The 20,088-nt window shown below is 42.1% G+C and overlaps 1 protein-coding gene across 1 annotated transcript in view; it reads right to left on the bottom strand.

Moving 5' to 3' along the window:
• DMTN (dematin actin binding protein) overlaps positions 1 to 20,088 on the bottom strand; it is a 58,526-nt gene that overhangs the window by 21,294 nt on the left and 17,144 nt on the right. Inside the window, 1 exon segment of the mRNA XM_075858855.1 lies at positions 1,192 to 1,245. The gene's annotated coding sequence lies outside the window, so the exon portion shown is untranslated.

Here is a 20,088-nt window from a genome sequence, read left to right as displayed (position 1 = left end):
AGCATATGATGCGCGGCTGCGTGCTTTTCTCGCAGCCTCCATCATTATGACACTCCATTTGGATGTTTGTAAACAGAAAAACACGTGCTTTTCTGTTTACATTCATCCTTTTGACAGCTGTTGCGCGAATCACGCAGTTCGCACGGAAGTGCTTCCGTGCGGCATGCGTGGTTTTCACGCACCCATTGACTTCAATGGGTGCGTGATTCGCGCAAAACGCCGAAAGAACGGACATGTCGTGACTTTTTTTCAGCGGACTCACGCTGAGTAAAAATCACGCACATGTCCGCACAGCCCCATAGACTAATATAGGTCCTTGCGACGCGCGTGAAAATCACGCGCGTTGCACGGACGTAATTCCCGTTCGTCTGAATAAATCCTAATAGTGATAATCTGCCTTAATCCTTGATTCTTAGAACAATAATGTCTAGCAATCCTTATCTAGAGTAATGATCTTCAGGCTTGCTTGTCATAAATGGGGTCACATTGACACAACGACAAATGGTCGTCAGTCGTTTGTTTTTTTTTTAAAGAGATCCAACCTCTTGTCTGTGTGTCTACACCTAGCATTGTTTTCCTAAACCCACCAGAAGAATCCAATACCATCTCTGATACAGTGATCATTAGTCATGATGTAGGCTCCATTCTTGAACATCGTATGACCATGGGTGCTAGTTTCCACCAAGCCAAGTAAAAATCTAATTTGAAGGGTAATAACAAGATCGTTGACAGGTAGTACCCAGAAAATTAGCGAGCATCATGCAGATTTCCCATACTCCAGCAAATGAATACAATAGGTGAATACGAGCACCTAAATAGCGTTACTATAAATGAAAGCAGAAAAAGAGAAACTTGATCCAGTGCTGGGTTTAAAAGGAAGTAATATTTCAACCTGCTATCTGATGCATCCACCCCTTTGGACTTTTTAATATATTTGGAATAAATTCTATCCAACCTGCTATCCGCTAGAAGGGCACAAATTATTGTATGTTTTACACTGCATTACTTCTATGGTGAGCCGCTGATTTACTATATTATTTACACCTTAAAAGATATTATGTAATATGTACAGCAATTTTAAGAAAAGTTGTGTCTTCAAGACATAGATGTAAAATTAGACAAGTCCATAGTTCATCCACCATGCCGAGGGACAAAAGTACGTCGTCGTTATTCCGCCTTTATATTTCTTACCAGATTGTGTGTTGCTCTGCATCACGTGACCTCCTATGTTCTGCTCTGGCTCTGCTGGTAAGAAAAAAAAATAGATTTATACAAATTTAGAAAAAATGACATCAAGTAATAATAAATATTGATCTACATCGGAGCTATATCAGCAATTGAACAATAAAAGAGTTAGGAAGGCTATAAGACAACAGTCTAAGGCCCCCCGGGCCGCAACTGCAGGCACGCCCGGCCGTCCGGATTTTCGGCCCATGCTTCCATATAAAGTATGGGAGCACGGCCCTTACACTACTACGGCCTGGACACCTTCCCGTGAATAAACGGGAGGTTGTCCGTGGACAATAGAAGTGAATGGCTCCGTAATTGCAGTCCGCAATTACGGACGATTTTTACGGTCGTGTACATGTGGCCTTACTATAAAGGCTCATTCACACGAACATACTATGGGTCCCATGGACCTTTATGGTGTCCTAATGTACCTCTGTATACCTCGGATTCCACACTATGGCATACATAATCCACAATAAATAAAACTTGAGACCTGCTGTATTACGTAGCTATTCTCCCCTAGAAACATTGCTTCTAGGGGAGAGTAAAGTGTAATATACCGCCTCACAGTGTGCCAATCAGCGATACATGGAGTGTCTACAGCTTCATAGACGTCGCCAGGGGCGTAACTAGGAAAGACTGGGCCCCATAGCAAACTTTTGACTGGGGCCCCCCTCCCCTGGGTGTCACACAACCCCCCCCTTGTAGATAGTGCCTTTTTTACAGCCCCCCCTGTAGATAACGCCATACAGCCCCCCCTCTGTAGATAGCGCCATACATCCCCCTGTAGAGAACGCCATACAGCCCCCCTGTAGATAACGCCATACAGCCCCCCTGTAGATAACGCCATACAGCCCCCCTGCAGAGAACGCCATACAGCCCCCCCTGTAGAGAACGCCACACAGCCCCCCCTGTAGAGAACGCCATACAGCCCCCCCTGTAGGGAAGGCCATACAGCCCCCCCCTGTAGAGAACGCCATACAGCCCCCCCCTGTAGGGAACGCCATACAGCTCCCCGCCTGTAGGGAACGCCATACAGCGTTCCCCCCCTGTAGGGAACGCCATACAGCGTCCCCCCTCCCAAAAAAATGTGACCTACAGTGTGTCCTACAAAATACATGTATCCCCTCTCCACAGGATTTCCACAGGATAGGGGATACATGAGTGATCGCTGGCAGTGATAGGGAGAACGGGGGACTGAAAGTCCCCTGAACTTCTCCATGACAAACCTCTGACTTCCGGCGTCTGCGCAGCTCAATAAAAATGAAAGGAGCGCTGGTCACGCATGCGCACAAGCGCGACCGGCGCTCCATTCATTTCTACGGAGCTGCCGACACAGACCCCGGAAGTCCGAGGTTTGTGATGGAGAACGTCAGGGGACTTTCAGTCCCCCGTTCTCCCTATCAATGCCAGCGATCACACATGTATCCCCTGTCCTGTGGAGATTCTGTGGAGAGGGGGGGGATACATGTCCTGTGGAGAGGGGATACATGTCCTGTGGAGAGGGGGGGGATACATGTCCTGTGGAGATCCTGTGGAGAGGGGATACATGTCCTGTGGAGAGGGGGGGGATACATGTCCTGTGGAGAGGGGATACATGTCCTGTGGAGAGGGGATACATGTCCTGTGGAGAGGGGATACATGTCCTGTGGAGAGGGGATAAATGTCCTGTGGAGAGGGGATACATGTCCTGTGGAGAGGGGATACATGTCCTGTGGAGAGGGGATACATGTCCTGTGGAGAGGGGATACATGTCCTGTGGAGAGGGGATACATGTCCTGTGGAGAGGGGATACATGTCCTGTGGAGAGGGGATACATGTCCTGTGGAGAGGGGATACATGTCCTGTGGAGAGGGGATACGTGTCCTGTGGAGAGGGGATACATGTCCTGTGGAGAGGGAGGGGATACATGTCTTTTGCTCTATTTTGCGCCTTCAGGACCAGACACCGTTTAGCCATTTTTAGCACGTGTTAGTTAAATGGCTATAACTTTTTTATTTATTGGGCTAACGACGTGATTTTTGCGACGTTTTTTCCGTAGACAATGCAGGTTTCATTTTTTATCGTTTTTATACACATCCTTTTTTGCTATTTTAGAATTTTTATTCATAAAGTTTGAAAATAATAGTAAAAAAATAAGCTTTTTTACATTTGAGCTTTTTTTTTTTTTTTTTGGTAATAACATAGTTTTACCCTAAAATAGACCTTTTATTTGTGATCGCCATTGTCTACCGTAAATTTTTATATATTACATGTCTATATTAGGGTAATTGGGTCAGCGCTAGCGTTACAACAATGATTGGCGGGGGGGAATTTTTTTTTTTTGGGGTGGGTATTTTATGTGTATTTATTATATTTTATTTTTTTTGCACTTTACTTTATTATTTTTTTATTACTATGGTCTGATCCTCAAAGGTCAAAGAAGACATTTGGGGAACTTTATATATTTTTTTTCTTTCTTTTACACCATGTTTCTGCACAGCAGCCCCAGTTACAGGGGAAATCAGCCCTCTCATAGTGACGATTGTCACTAATAGGGCTGTGCTGGGTCTAGTAAGACCCAGCAGCAGCCTGCCACTAACGGCACCCGGCGATCATGTGACCTGTCACATGATCACCGGGAGGAATAGAGACAGCGCCGCTGCTGCTGTCTCTATTCCTGTACACAGCGCGCATTGAGCGCTGTGTACAAGTGATCAGAGAAGACAGAAGCAGCGAAAGCTGCTTCTATCCTCTCCTCAGGGTCCCCGGCAGTCACTGACAGCCGGAGACCCGACATTCAGCTGCCAGATCGTGCGGGCAGCAAGTTAAAACCTGAGCCGTAGAAAGTCTATGGCTCGGGTTTTAAGGACCCGTAAAAATACAGCCAGCGGTCGGGAACCAGTTAATGGCAGAGCGGGGAGATACCTCCCTGCTCTGCCGTAGTGTTCAGTGGCGTCCCGCTGTAGCAGCCATAGCGGCTGCTAGCGGAGCCTCCGGCCATGGTGGGGGCCCGTGCCGGCGGGCGACACGGGCCCCCTCATGCCGCGGGCCCCGTAGCAGCCGCTACTGCTGCTACGGCGGTAGTTACACCACTGGACGTCGCCGCATGAACTCCGTGTACTTCTGTACAGCCCCCTAAGCCAGTGTGACATCTCTGTCTTTCTTGGATCATCCAAGTAGCTGCAGCAAATAATTAATGGATAGTGATCATCCTTCCCATCTTACTTTAAGGCTGTATTCAGATGCTGCGGTTCAAACCGCATCATAAAAAGGCATGCAATTTTACCGTGATTTGGAGTGGTTTTCGATACGGCTGAGGTAAAAAACGCAACTACGTCAAAAACCATAAAACCACATGCGTTTTTATTATACTGTTTAATACACCCTAAGGTCTTATTCAGATGAACGTATTATAAGTTTTTTTAACGGCTGTCACGCGGACGCATGTATTTTAATGAGGCTGTTCACAGGGCCTTTGTTTTAATAGACCATGTGAAGGGCCAGTGAAAAAATAGGACATGTCCTATTTTCGTCCGTTTTCACGGATTCCTCAATAGACTCAAGTCTATGAGAGATCCGTGAAAACGGGTCCCGCACGGGTGCAACTCGAACGTGCAAAAACTGCCATTTTTCACGTCCGAGTTTGGCCTAAAGAGTGGGTTATAAAGCACAATTTACCTCTAGTGTTCATCTTCCCATAAATGGCCCAGTTTTAAATCTTATTCAACCATCTTATCTGGCTAGGAAATGGTAAAGCTCATTATATATAGTCCTGTATATACAAACAACCAATAACCTATTGATAAAAGCAATACACTATGGGTCATTTCACACGGTGGATTGTGCGTGGCGGGTCCGCCGTGGAATTATTCCTGGAAGATTCCTCCTCCCATTGACTTCAATGAGAGGTTTCTGCGGAATCCGCCCAAGGATCGGGCAGGATGCTTCTTTTTCCCGCTAGCTGAAAAAAATCAGCTAGTGGGAAAAAGAAATGTCTGACTCCCATTGATATAAATGGGAGGCAGAATTTTACGGCGGAATCCGCCGTAAATATTCCACCGTAAATGTATATTGTTATACTGTTGTGAATGAGAGGGGAACGTATGACAGGTTATCGGAGGAAAGTGAGAACACACCACCTGTGTTTCTGTCTGACCTCTTGCTCTTTTTCCATGTGTTGGTCTCACTCCCCTTCCCTATCCCATACACTCACTTCCCTTCCCAGAGCACAAGCCATACAGGACGCACTGCATTTCCTCTCACAGTATATGGGACAATGAGGATATATCAGTATAAAGAGGGAAGCACGGAGACTAAAACACACAAACATACTGAAGAGGTGACATGAGATAATGTGTGGGGTAACCATAATTAAAGGGCCTCGGAATTGAATCGTCTGATGCTAATAAGTGTTATGTACATTTATATGGTTGTCATGTGTTATGTGGACTCTTCATGCACTATATTAATGAATTCAATTCACTGACTTATTCTTTTCTATGTGGTAAATGAAAACCCTATTGACATCTTCAAATTTATAAGTTGGTACGAAAACTAAGTTAAATACGTATGCACATAGAAAGTAATGTGCCAACACAGAAAATAAAAGTATAAACGAGTTAGCAAATGAGACATATAACCTGAGATACAGGTCAAGACCAGAGAATAATCCTATTTTATATATATATATATATATATATATATATATATATATATATACACATATATATATACAATGTCTATGGCTGCGGACCTTCGTTCTGACTTACTTTCTGACGGCCGCGGCCATGAACGTGTGAGTTTTCGGCGGCATCTCCCTCCTGAGAGACGCCGGCACTCACTTCCTGGTTCAGAGACTGTCTCCCGCAGGGCGCGCGCGCCCACTCTTGCACGGCCTTAAAGGGCCAGTGCGCGCACAGTTGCAGAGTATCTGCAATTAGCCCAGAATGCTGCTGGACTATAAAAGGGGCTCTACCCTCTTGATCATTGCCTGAGCGTTGTTGTGTTACCTAAAGTTTGTCTTTGCAAATGGTCTCCTACTGTTTTCCAGTTCCCAGTGTTACCCGTTCCTGCTGCCCGTACCCTGTATCCCGTGCTACCGTGCCTCTGTGCCGTCAAGAGTTGGAGTCATGTTGTATCCTCCGCTGCATCTAGTGTGTCGTCCCCCCCGCCGGGTGTCTGTCCACTATCGGAGCCTCATCTTAGCCTAAATCTATCGCTACTGTCTACATTGCCTCAGGTACCCCTTCTGAACTATAGACATTGCATTGTACCTGTTTGGCCAGCAGCTATCCCGCTACGCGGTACGGCCCAGTGGGCCCCCCCCAGCGCCTGTGACAAACACACCGGAGAACAGTCCTATTATATAAATGATATATATATATACACTGGAGACTGCGTCATATACACTGATATACAGACCGGAGAACAGTCCTATTATATAAATGATATATATACACTGGAGACTGTGTCCTATACACTGATATACAGACCGGAGAACAGTCCTATTATATAAATGATATATATACACTGGAGACTGCGTCCTATACACTGATATACAGACCGGAGAACAGTCCTATTATATAAATGATATATATACACCGGAGACTGCGTCCTATACACTGATATACAGACCGGAGAACAGTCCTATTATATAAATGATATATATACACTGGAGACTGCGTCCTATACACTGAGATACAGACCGGAGAACAGTCCTATTATATAAATGATATATATACACCGGAGACTGTGTCCTATACACTGATATACAGAGCAGAGAACAGTCCTATTATTTAAATGATATATATACACTGGAGACTGTGTCCTATACACTGAGCACTGGCGTAGCTATAGGGGTCGCAGCGGTCACAATTGCGACCGGGCCCCGAAGCCAGGGGGGCCCACATCATTACATGTGCGCAGCGCATGACGTCACAGCGCTATGCACCGCGCACAACATGAGAGTACAGAACTTCCGCCGCGGCTGAAGAGGAAGGTAAGATTAGCCCTGACTGCCGGGGTCCGACTCCCGGGACCCGCCAATCAGCTGTTTTGAAGGGGCCGCAGCACTCGTACGAGAGCTGCTCCCCTTCATTCCGGTCACACTGTGAATCGGTGTCGGCGATTCACAGTGTGAGCGAGTAGTGAAATGAAGGGGAAGCAGCTCTCGTACGAGTGCTGCGGCCCCTTCAAAACAGCTGATTGGCGGGTCCCGGGAGACGGACCCCGACACATCAGCTATTGATGGCCTATCCTGAGGATAGGCCATCAATGTTTAGGGACTGCACAACCCCTAAACTTACGATGTAGCAGGCTTAGAGGGCCCATGAGACAGGATCACAGATTGTGTGATGCTGTCTGCTGGGCCCTGTATCTAAGCCAATCACATGGTAGGCTTAGATACATAGCCCATGCGTGATCCTGTCTGCTGTGCCCTGTATCTAAGCCAATCACATGGTAGGCTTAGATACATGGCCCATGCGTGATCCTGTCTGCTGTGCCCTGTATCTAAGCCAATCACATGGTAGGCTTAGATACATGGCCCTTGTGTGATCCTGTCTGATGGGCCCTGTATCTAAGCCTACCACACTGTAGGCTTAGATACAGGGCCCCAGCACACAATCTTATACTGTATAAGATTACTGTCTGCTGGACCCTGTATCTAAGCCTACCTTGTGGTAGGCTTAGATACAGGGTCCCACAGACAGTATCACACATGGGCCCTGTATCTAAGCCTGTGTTACTAATCTTTTTTTTTGTGTGTTTTTTTTCTTACAGGTTCGGTCGTTGGACTACGTCGGATTCCAGGACTACTTCGATGACGGCTTTTTTTTTTATTATCAATAAAATGGATAATGAGGGTTGTGTGTTTTTTTTTTTATTTCAATAAAATATTTTTTATATGTCTTTGTTTTTTTTTTTAAACTATATTACTACCGCCTTAGTAATGGCCGCTGGCTGATTGACAGCATCCATTGCTAAGGAGGGGCTTAATGTTAGCCGGTGCAGAGGCTAACACTAACCCCCTTTATTACCCCGGTACCCACCGCCACCAGGGGTGCTGGGAAGAGCCGGGTACAATCCAGTACCTGACCATCTGTAGGGATGGTCGGGCACTGGGTTGGCCGCAGGCTGGTAGTATCAGGAGGGGAAAGGCCAGATACAGTGGCCCTTCCCACCCTGGTAATGCTAGGCTGCTGCTGCTTTATTGTATCTGGCTGGTTCTGAAAAATGGGGGGGACCCCACGTCATTTAAAAAAAAATAAAAAAAATAATAATAATTGGAAAGAACGATGTCGGGTCCCCCCCCAATTTTCATAACCAGCCAGATGCAACACAGCAGCAGCAGGCAGCATTACCAGGGTGGTAGGTGCCACTGTTTTTGGCCTTTCCCAGCCTAATACTACCAGCCTGCGGCCACCCCGGTGCCTGCCCGTCACTACAGATGGTCGGGTACTGGTTCGTACCCGGCTCTTCCCAGTACCCCTGGTGGCGGTGGGTACCGGGTAATAATGGGGGTTAGTATTGGCCTCTGCACCGGTTAACACTAAGCCCCGCCTTAGTAATGGAGGTTGTCAATCAGCCAGCGGCCATTACTAAGGCGGTGATAATAAAGTTTAAAAAGATACAAGCACATAGAAAAAATATTTTATTGAAATAAAAAAACACAACCCTCATTAACCATTTTATTGAGAATAAAAAAACGCCATCATTGAAGTCCAACAACCGAACCTGTAAAAAAACACAAACACACAAAAATAATCAGCAAGCGTATGTGCACACACACTAATTACGTCCGTAATTAACGGACGTATTTCGGCCGCAAGTACCGGACCGAACACAGTGCAGGGAGCCGGGCTCCTAGCATCATACTTATGTACGATGCTAGGAGTCGCTGCCTCGCTGCAGGACAACTGTCCTGTACTGTAATCATGTTTTCAGTACGGGACAGTTGTCCTGCAGCGAGGCAGGGACTCCTAGCGTCGTACATAAGTATGATGCTAGGAGCCCGGCTCCCTGCACTGTGTTCGGTCTGGAACTTGCGGCCGAAATACGTCCGTCAATTACGGACGTAATTAGTGTGTGTGCACATACCCTAACACATAAAGAAGCAAAATTATTATTCTTACCTTTCCTGGGTCCAACGCTGGAGCCGCAATGTCAGCGAGCTGAGTCCTGTATCTAATCCCATCATGTGTGATACTGTCTGCTCATCCACTGTATCTAATCCTATCATGTATGATACTGTCTGCTGAGCCACTGTATCTAATCCTATCATGTGTGATACTGCCTTCTGAGCCACTGTATCTAATCCTATCATGTGTGATACTGTCTGCTGGGCCCTATATCTAATCCGATCATGTGTGATACTGTCTGCTGGGCCACTGCATCTAATCCTATCATGTGTGATACTGTCTGCTCAGCCACTGTATCTAATCCTATCATGTGTGATACTGTCTGCTCAGCCACTGTATCTAATCCTATTATGTGTGATACTGCCTGCTGGGCCCTATATCTAATCCGATCATGTGTGATACTGTCTGCTGGGCCCTATATCTAATCCTATCATGTGTGATACTGTCTGCTGGGCCCTATATCTAATCCAATCAGGTGTGATACTGTCTGCTGAGCCACTGTATCTAATCCTATCATGTGTGATACTGTCTGCTGAGTCACTGTATCTAATCCTATCATGTGTGATACTGTCTGCTGAGCCACTATCTAATCCTATCATGTGTGATACTGTCTGCTGAGCCACTGTATCTAATCCTATCATGTGTGATACTGTCTGCTGGGCCCTATCTCTAATCCTATCATGTGTGATACTGTTTGCTGAGCCGCTGTATCTAATCCTATCATGTGTGATACTGTCTGCTGAGCCACTGTATCTAATCCTATCATGTGTGATACTGTCTGCTGGGCCCTATATCTAATCCGATCATGTGTGATACTGTCTGCTGGGCCCTATATCTAATCCAATAATGTGTGATACTGTCTGCTGGGCCCTATCTCTAATCCTATCATGTGTGATACTGTTTGCTGAGCCGCTGTATCTAATCCTATCATGTGTGATACTGTCTGCTGAGCCACTGTATCTAATCCTATCATGTGTGATACTGTCTGCTGGGCCCTATATCTAATCCGATCATGTGTGATACTGTCTGCTGGGCCCTATATCTAATCCAATAATGTGTGATACTGTCTGCTGAGCCACTATATCTAATCCTATCATGTGTGATACTGTCTGCTGAGCCACTGTATCTAATCCTATCATGTGTGATACTGCCTTCTGAGCCACTGTATCTAATCCTATCATGTGTGATACTGTCTGCTGGGCCACTGCATCTAATCCTATCATGTGTGATACTGTCTGCTCAGCCACTGTATCTAATCCTATTATGTGTGATACTGTCTGCTGAGCCAATGTATCTAATCCTATCTATAGTTTATAGGGTCGTAGTGCTATAGATATGCTATGCTGTCTCCTATACACACATTTTTTTTTGGGCGGACACATATGTATTGGGGCTATTTCCCCTGACATTTTAAGCCTTGAGGGTATGTTCACACGGCAGCGTCCGTTACGGCTGAAATTACGGTGCTGTTTTCAGGAGAAAACAGCACCGTAATTTCAGCCGTAATGGCATGTGCAGGCGTCTTTTGCTGCGTCCATTACGGACGTAATTGGAGCTGTTTTTCTATGGAGTCCATGGAAAACGGCTCCATTTATGTCTGAAGAAGTGACAGGCACTTCTTTGACGCGGGCGTCTTTTTTACGCGCCGCCTTTTGACAGCGGCGCGTAAAAAAAAATGACCGTCGGCACAGAACATCGTAAGACCCATTCAAATGAATGGGCAGATGTTTGCCAACGCTTTTGAGCCGCATTTTCGGACATAATTCAATGCTAAAACACCCGAATTACGTCCGTAAATAGGGTGTGTGAACCCAGCCTTAGTGACGCCCCGGCTGCTAGTGCTGCATTGTTGTGTCACTTAGGAGACACAGCGATGCAGCTGAAAGCTGCGGACCATCGGCCATGAGGAGTTTGCGGGGGGGGGGGCCCCAATAAGTGCTTTTGCATCGGGGCCCATGAGCCTTTAGCTACGCCCCTGACTCTGAGATACAGACTGGAGAACAGTCCTATTATATAAATGATATATATATACTGGAGACTGTGTCCTATACACTGATAGACAGACCGGAGAACAGTCCTATTATATAAATTATATATATACACTGGAGACTGCGTCCTATACACTGATATACAGACCGGAGAACAGTCCTATTATATAAATAATATATATACACTGGAGACTGCGTCCTATACACTGATATACAGACCGGAGAACAGTCCTATTATATAAATAATATATATACACCGGAGACTGCGTCCTATACACTGATATACAGACCGGAGAACAGTCCTATTATATAAATGATATATATACACTGGAGACTGTGTCCTATACACTGATACACAGACCGGAGAACAGTCCTATTATATAAATGATATATATACACCGGAGACTGCGTCCTATACACTGATACACAGACCGGAGAACAGTCCTATTATATAAATGATATATATACACCGGAGACTGTGTCCTATACACTGATATACAGACCGGAGAACAGTCCTATTATATAAATGATATATATACACCGGAGACTGCGTCCTATACACTGAGATACAGACCGGAGAACAGTCCTATTATATACATGATATATATATACACTGGAGACTGCGTCATATACACTGAGATACAGACCGGAGAACAGTCCTATTATATAAATGATATATATACACTGGAGACTGCGTCCTATACACTGAGATACAGACCGGAGAACAGTCCTATTATATAAATGATATCTATACACACTGGAGACTGCATCCTATATACTGATATACAGACCGGAGAACAGTCCTATTATATAAATGATATATATACACTGGAGACTGCATCCTATACACTGAGATACAGACCGGAGAACAGTCCTATTATATAAATAATATATATACACCGGAGACTGTGTCCTATACACTGAGATACAGACCGGAGAACAGTCCTATTATATAAATGATATCTATACACACTGGAGACTGCATCCTATATACTGATATACAGACCGGAGAACAGTCCTATTATATAAATGATATATATACACCGGAGACTGCGTCCTATATACTGATATACAGACCGGAGAACAGTCCTATTATATAAATGATATATATACACCGGAGACTGTGTCCTATACACTGATATACAGACCGGAGAACAGTCCTATTATATAAATGATATATATACACCGGAGACCGCGTCCTATACACTGATATACAGACCGGAGAACAGTCCTATTATATAAATGATATATATATATACACCGGAGACCGCGTCCTATACACTGATATACAGACCGGAGAACAGTCCTATTATATAAATGATATATATATATACACCGAAGACTGCGTCCTATACACTGATATACAGACCGGAGAACAGTCCTATTATATAAATGATATATATACACCGGAGACTGCGTCCTATACACTGAGATACAGACCGGAGAACAGTCCTATTATATAAATGATATATATACACCGGAGACTGTGTCCTATACACTGATATACAGACCGGAGAACAGTCCTATTATATAAATGATATATATACACTGGAGACTGCGTCCTATACACTGATATACAGACCGGAGAACAGTCCTGTTATATACATGATATATATACACTGGAGACTGTGTCCTATACACTGATACACAGACCGGAGAACAGTCCTATTATATAAATGATATATATATACACTGGAGACTGTGTCCTATATACTGATATACAGACCGGAGAACAGTCCTATTATATAAATGATATATATATACACCGGAGACCGCGTCCTATACACTGATATACAGACCGGAGAACAGTCCTATTATATAAATGATATATATACACTGGAGACTGCGTCCTATACACTGATATACAGACCGGACAACAGTCCTATTATATAAATGATATATATACACTGGAGACTGTGTCCTATACACTGATATACAGACCGGAGAACAGTCCTATTATATAAATGATATATATACACTAGAGACTGCGTCCTATACACTGATATACAGACCGGAGAACAGTCCTATTATATAAATGATATATACACACTGGAGACCGCGTCCTATACACTGATATACAGACCGGAGAACAGTCCTATTATATAAATGATATATATACACTGGAGACTGTGTCCTATACACTGATATACAGACCGGAGAACAGTCCTATTATATAAATGATATATATACACTGGAGACTGTGTCCTATACACTGATATACAGACCGGAGAACAGTCCTATTATATAAATAATATATATACACTGGAGACTGCGTCCTATACACTGATATACAGACCGGAGAACAGTCCTATTATATAAATGATATATATACACCGGAGACCGCGTCCTATACACTGATATACAGACCGGAGAACTGTCCTATTATATAAATGATATATATACACTGGAGACTGCGTCCTATACACTGATATACAGACCGGAGAACAGTCCTATTATATAAATGATATATATATACCGGAGACTGTGTCCTATACACTGATATACAGACCGGAGAACAGTCCTATTATATAAATGATATATATACACTGGAGACCGCGTCCTATACACTGATATACAGACCGGAGAACTGTCCTATTATATAAATGATATATATACACTGGAGACTGCGTCCTATACACTGATATACAGACCGGAGAACAGTCCTATTATATAAATGATATATATATACCGGAGACTGTGTCCTATACACTGATATACAGACCGGAGAACAGTCCTATTATATAAATTATATATATACACCGGAGACTGCGTCCTATATACTGATATACAGACCGGAGAACAGTCCTATTATATAAATGATATATATACACCGGAGACTGTGTCCTATACACTGATATACAGACCGGAGAACAGTCCTATTATATAAATGATATATATACACCGGAGACTGTGTCCTATACACTGAGATACAGACCGGAGAACAGTCCTATTATATAAATGATATCTATACACACTGGAGACTGCATCCTATATACTGATATACAGACCGGAGAACAGTCCTATTATATAAATGATATATATATACACCGGAGACTGCGTCCTATACACTGATATACAGACCGGAGAACAGTCCTATTATATAAATGATATATATACACCGGAGACTGCGTCCTATATACTGATATACGGACCGGAGAACAGTCCTATTATATAAATGATATATATACACCGGAGACTGTGTCCTATACACTGATATACAGACCGGAGAACAGTCCTATTATATAAATGATATATATACACCGGAGACCGCGTCCTATACACTGATATACAGACCGGAGAACAGTCCTATTATATAAATGATATATATATATACACCGGAGACCGCGTCCTATACACTGATATACAGACCGGAGAACAGTCCTATTATATAAATGATATATATATATACACCGAAGACTGCGTCCTATACACTGATATACAGACCGGAGAACAGTCCTATTATATAAATGATATATATACACCGGAGACTGCGTCCTATACACTGAGATACAGACCGGAGAACAGTCCTATTATATAAATGATATATATACACCGGAGACTGTGTCCTATACACTGATATACAGACCGGAGAACAGTCCTATTATATAAATGATATATATACACTGGAGACTGCGTCCTATACACTGATATACAGACCGGAGAACAGTCCTGTTATATACATGATATATATACACTGGAGACTGTGTCCTATACACTGATACACAGACCGGAGAACAGTCCTATTATATAAATGATATATATATACACTGGAGACTGTGTCCTATATACTGATATACAGACCGGAGAACAGTCCTATTATATAAATGATATATATATACACCGGAGACCGCGTCCTATACACTGATATACAGACCGGAGAACAGTCCTATTATATAAATGATATATATACACTGGAGACTGCGTCCTATACACTGATATACAGACCGGACAACAGTCCTATTATATAAATGATATATATACACTGGAGACTGTGTCCTATACACTGATATACAGACCGGAGAACAGTCCTATTATATAAATGATATATATACACTAGAGACTGCGTCCTATACACTCATATACAGACCGGAGAACAGTCCTATTATATAAATGATATATACACACTGGAGACCGCGTCCTATACACTGATATACAGACCGGAGAACAGTCCTATTATATAAATGATATATATACACTGGAGACTGTGTCCTATACACTGATATACAGACCGGAGAACAGTCCTATTATATAAATGATATATATACACTGGAGACTGTGTCCTATACACTGATATACAGACCGGAGAACAGTCCTATTATATAAATAATATATATACACTGGAGACTGCGTCCTATACACTGATATACAGACCGGAGAACAGTCCTATTATATAAATGATATATATACACCGGAGACCGCGTCCTATACACTGATATACAGACCGGAGAACTGTCCTATTATATAAATGATATATATACACTGGAGACTGCGTCCTATACACTGATATACAGACCGGAGAACAGTCCTATTATATAAATGATATATATATACCGGAGACTGTGTCCTATACACTGATATACAGACCGGAGAACAGTCCTATTATATAAATGATATATATACACTGGAGACCGCGTCCTATACACTGATATACAGACCGGAGAACTGTCCTATTATATAAATGATATATATACACTGGAGACTGCGTCCTATACACTGATATACAGACCGGAGAACAGTCCTATTATATAAATGATATATATATACCGGAGACTGTGTCCTATACACTGATATACAGACCGGAGAACAGTCCTATTATATAAATTATATATATACACCGGAGACTGCGTCCTATATACTGATATACAGACCGGAGAACAGTCCTATTATATAAATGATATATATACACCGGAGACTGTGTCCTATACACTGATATACAGACCGGAGAACAGTCCTATTATATAAATGATATATATACACCGGAGACTGTGTCCTATACACTGAGATACAGACCGGAGAATAGTCCTATTATATAAATGATATATATACACCGGAGACTGTGTCCTATACACTGATATACAGACCGGAGAACAGTCCTAATATATAAATGATATATATACACCGGAGATTGTGTCCTATACACTGATATACAGACCGGAGAACAGTCCTATTATATAAATGATATATATACACTGGAGACTGTGTCCTATACACTGAGATACAGACCGGAGAACAGTCCTATTATATAAATGATATATATACACTGGAGACCGCGTCCTATACACTGATATACAGACCGGAGAACAGTCCTATTATATAAATGATATATATACACCGGAGACTGCGTCCTATACACTGATATACAGACCGGAGAACAGTCCTATTATATAAATGATATATATACACTGGAGACTGTGTCCTATACACTAAGATACAGACCGGAGAACAGTCCTATTATATAAATGATATATATACACTGGAGACTGTGTCCTATACACTGATATACAGACCGGAGAACAGTCCTATTATATAAATGATATATATACACTGGAGACTGCGTCCTATACACTGATATACAGACCGGAGAACAGTCCTATTATATAAATTATATATATACACTGGAGACCGCGTCCTATACACTGATATACAGACCGGAGAACAGTCCTATTATATAAATGATATATATACACTGGAGACTGTGTCCTATACACTGATAGACAGACCGGAGAACAGTCCTATTATATAAATGATATATATATATACACCGGAGACTGCGTCCTATACACTGATATACAGACCGGAGAACAGTCCTATTATATAAATGATATATATACACTGGAGACTGCGTCCTATACACTGATATACAGACCGGAGAACAGTCCTATTATATAAATTATATATATACACTGGAGACTGTGTCCTATACACTGATATACAGACCGGAGAACAGTCCTATTATATAAATGATATATATACACTGGAGACTGTGTCCTATACACTGATAGACAGACCGGAGAACAGTCCTATTATATAAATGATATATATATATACACCGGAGACTGCGTCCTATACACTGATAGACAGACCGGAGAACAGTCCTATTATATAAATGATATATATATATACACCGGAGACTGCGTCCTATACACTGATATACAGACCGGAGAACAGTCCTATTATATAAATGATATATATACACTGGAGACTGCGTCCTATACACTGATATACAGACCGGAGAACAGTCCTATTATATAAATTATATATATACACTGGAGACCGCGTCCTATACACTGATATACAGACCGGAGAACAGTCCTATTATATAAATGATATATATACACTGGAGACTGCGTCCTATACACTGATATACAGACCGGAGAACAGTACTATTATATAAATGATGTATATACACCGGAGACTGGGTCCTATACACTGATATACAGACCGGAGAACAGTCCTATTATATAAATGATATATATACACTGGAGACTGTGTCCTATACACTGATATACAGACCGGAGAACAGTCCTATTATATAAATGATATATATACACCAGAGACTGCGTCCTATACACTGATATACAGACCGGAGAACAGTCCTATTATATAAATGATATATATACACTGGAGACTGTGTCCTATACACTGATATACAGACCGGAGAACAGTCCTATTATATAAATGATATATATACACTGGAGACTGTGTCCTATACACTGATATACAGACCGGAGAACAGTCCTATTATATAAATGATATATATACACCGGAGACTGCGTCCTATACACTGATATACAGACCGGAGAACAGTCCTATTATATAAATTATATATATACACCGGAGACTGCGTCCTATACACTGATATACAGACCGGAGAACAGTCCTATTATATAAATGATATATATACACTGGAGACTGCGTCCTATACACTGATATACAGACCGGAGAACAGTCCTATTATATAAATGATATATATACACCGGAGACTGTGTCCTATACACTGATATACAGACCGGAGAACAGTCCTATTATATAAATGATATATATACACTGGAGACTGTGTCCTATACACTGATATACAGACCAGAGAACAGTCCTATTATATAAATGATATATATGCACCGGAGACCGCGTCCTATACACTGATATACAGACTGGAGAACAGTCCTATTATATACATGATATATATACACTGGAGACTGTGTCCTATATAATGATATACAGACCGGAGAACAGTTCTATTATATAAATGATATATATACACTGGAGACTGTGTCCTATACACTGAGATACAGACCGGAGAACAGTCCTATTATATAAATGATATATATACACTGGAGACTGTGTCCTATACACTGATATAGAGACAGGAGAACAGTCCTATTATATAAATGATATATACACCGGAGACTGCGTCCTATACACTGATATACAGACCGGAGAACAGTCCTATTATATAAATGATATATATACACCGGAGACTGTGTCCTATACACTGATATACAGACCGGAGAACAGTCCTATTATATAAATGATATATATACACTGGAGACTGCGTCCTATACACTGATATACAGACCGGAGAACAGTCCTATTATATAAATGATATATATGCATAGTAAACGATGAAATGTATACCGGACAACAATCCTATTTTATGAATGATATATATACCAGAGACTTTGTCTGTAAAAAATTGTTAGTACAAAGCAAAAACTTCGAAGCATCTGTACATGCATGCTGATGATGGGTTACACGTGCTCATAACACATTTCGGCTCCTTATCAATGCACAACATGGAGCGCCCCACCCAGGAGGTCACATGTCCTCTAGAAATATCAGCTCAGCCCATCTGTGGAATTCTTAGGTAATAAATATGTTCTTAAAATTAAAATGTTACATTTAACAAACGGTTAAATTGTAAATTTGTAATAAATATATCAATATCTATATCATTTGTGCAAGGTATGTGACCAGGAAAATACACAAAGGTTAATGACCAGTTCTCTACACATCTCTGGCATACACTGAGACAACTTGCTGTAGATATTGTTTTTATCCAGCAAAGCGACACTGCAGACCCTATGGCAATAGAAGGGTTAATAATATATGATAAAATCAGAAATTAATATGGAATAAGGTCACAATTTAAATGGATCGGTAAAACAAAACTCTACACAGTTTTTATTAGAGGGGTAGATACAGGGCTGTATACATAAAAATAGCTTTCTCATTGCTGACAATAGGCTGTCATACTCTGCTCCATACTCATAGATGTCATCTATGTACCCCTTCCACTCTCATCTTGCTACATTAATAACCCCCTGTGAACACACATACAACACACATCATACATCATTCTTCCCAGCAGTAATAGTTGCACTTTCTGACACCCACATGCTTTTATATACCTCATGGTTTGGAATGCATTAGTATTAATACCTTATAATCAATATAATCTCCACCCTGTGGTCTACTTATCCTTTATCATTAATGTACAAAGAGTCTTAATAATGTAGCATTATGTCTTCCAAATCCAGGAATCCCTCCACCGCTGTATACACCCCATATTATATATATATATATATGCACACACACCCACCCACAGTCCTGTCACTGCTCCTCTGTCCAAGTGGCTTCCTTTCCTTTCCATGTAACCGACCCCATATTCCACACATAGGATATGACAGTGCACCTTAGTCAAGTGGTTTGATGTCTCTTGCAGGTGCAGTCTCTTTCTAAGGTCTGGTCTG

This window comes from Rhinoderma darwinii, chromosome 3 (genome assembly GCF_050947455.1).
Source record: "Rhinoderma darwinii isolate aRhiDar2 chromosome 3, aRhiDar2.hap1, whole genome shotgun sequence".
Taxonomy (NCBI): Eukaryota; Metazoa; Chordata; class Amphibia; order Anura; family Rhinodermatidae; genus Rhinoderma; species Rhinoderma darwinii.
This window is presented reverse-complemented; position numbering and strand designations above follow the sequence as displayed.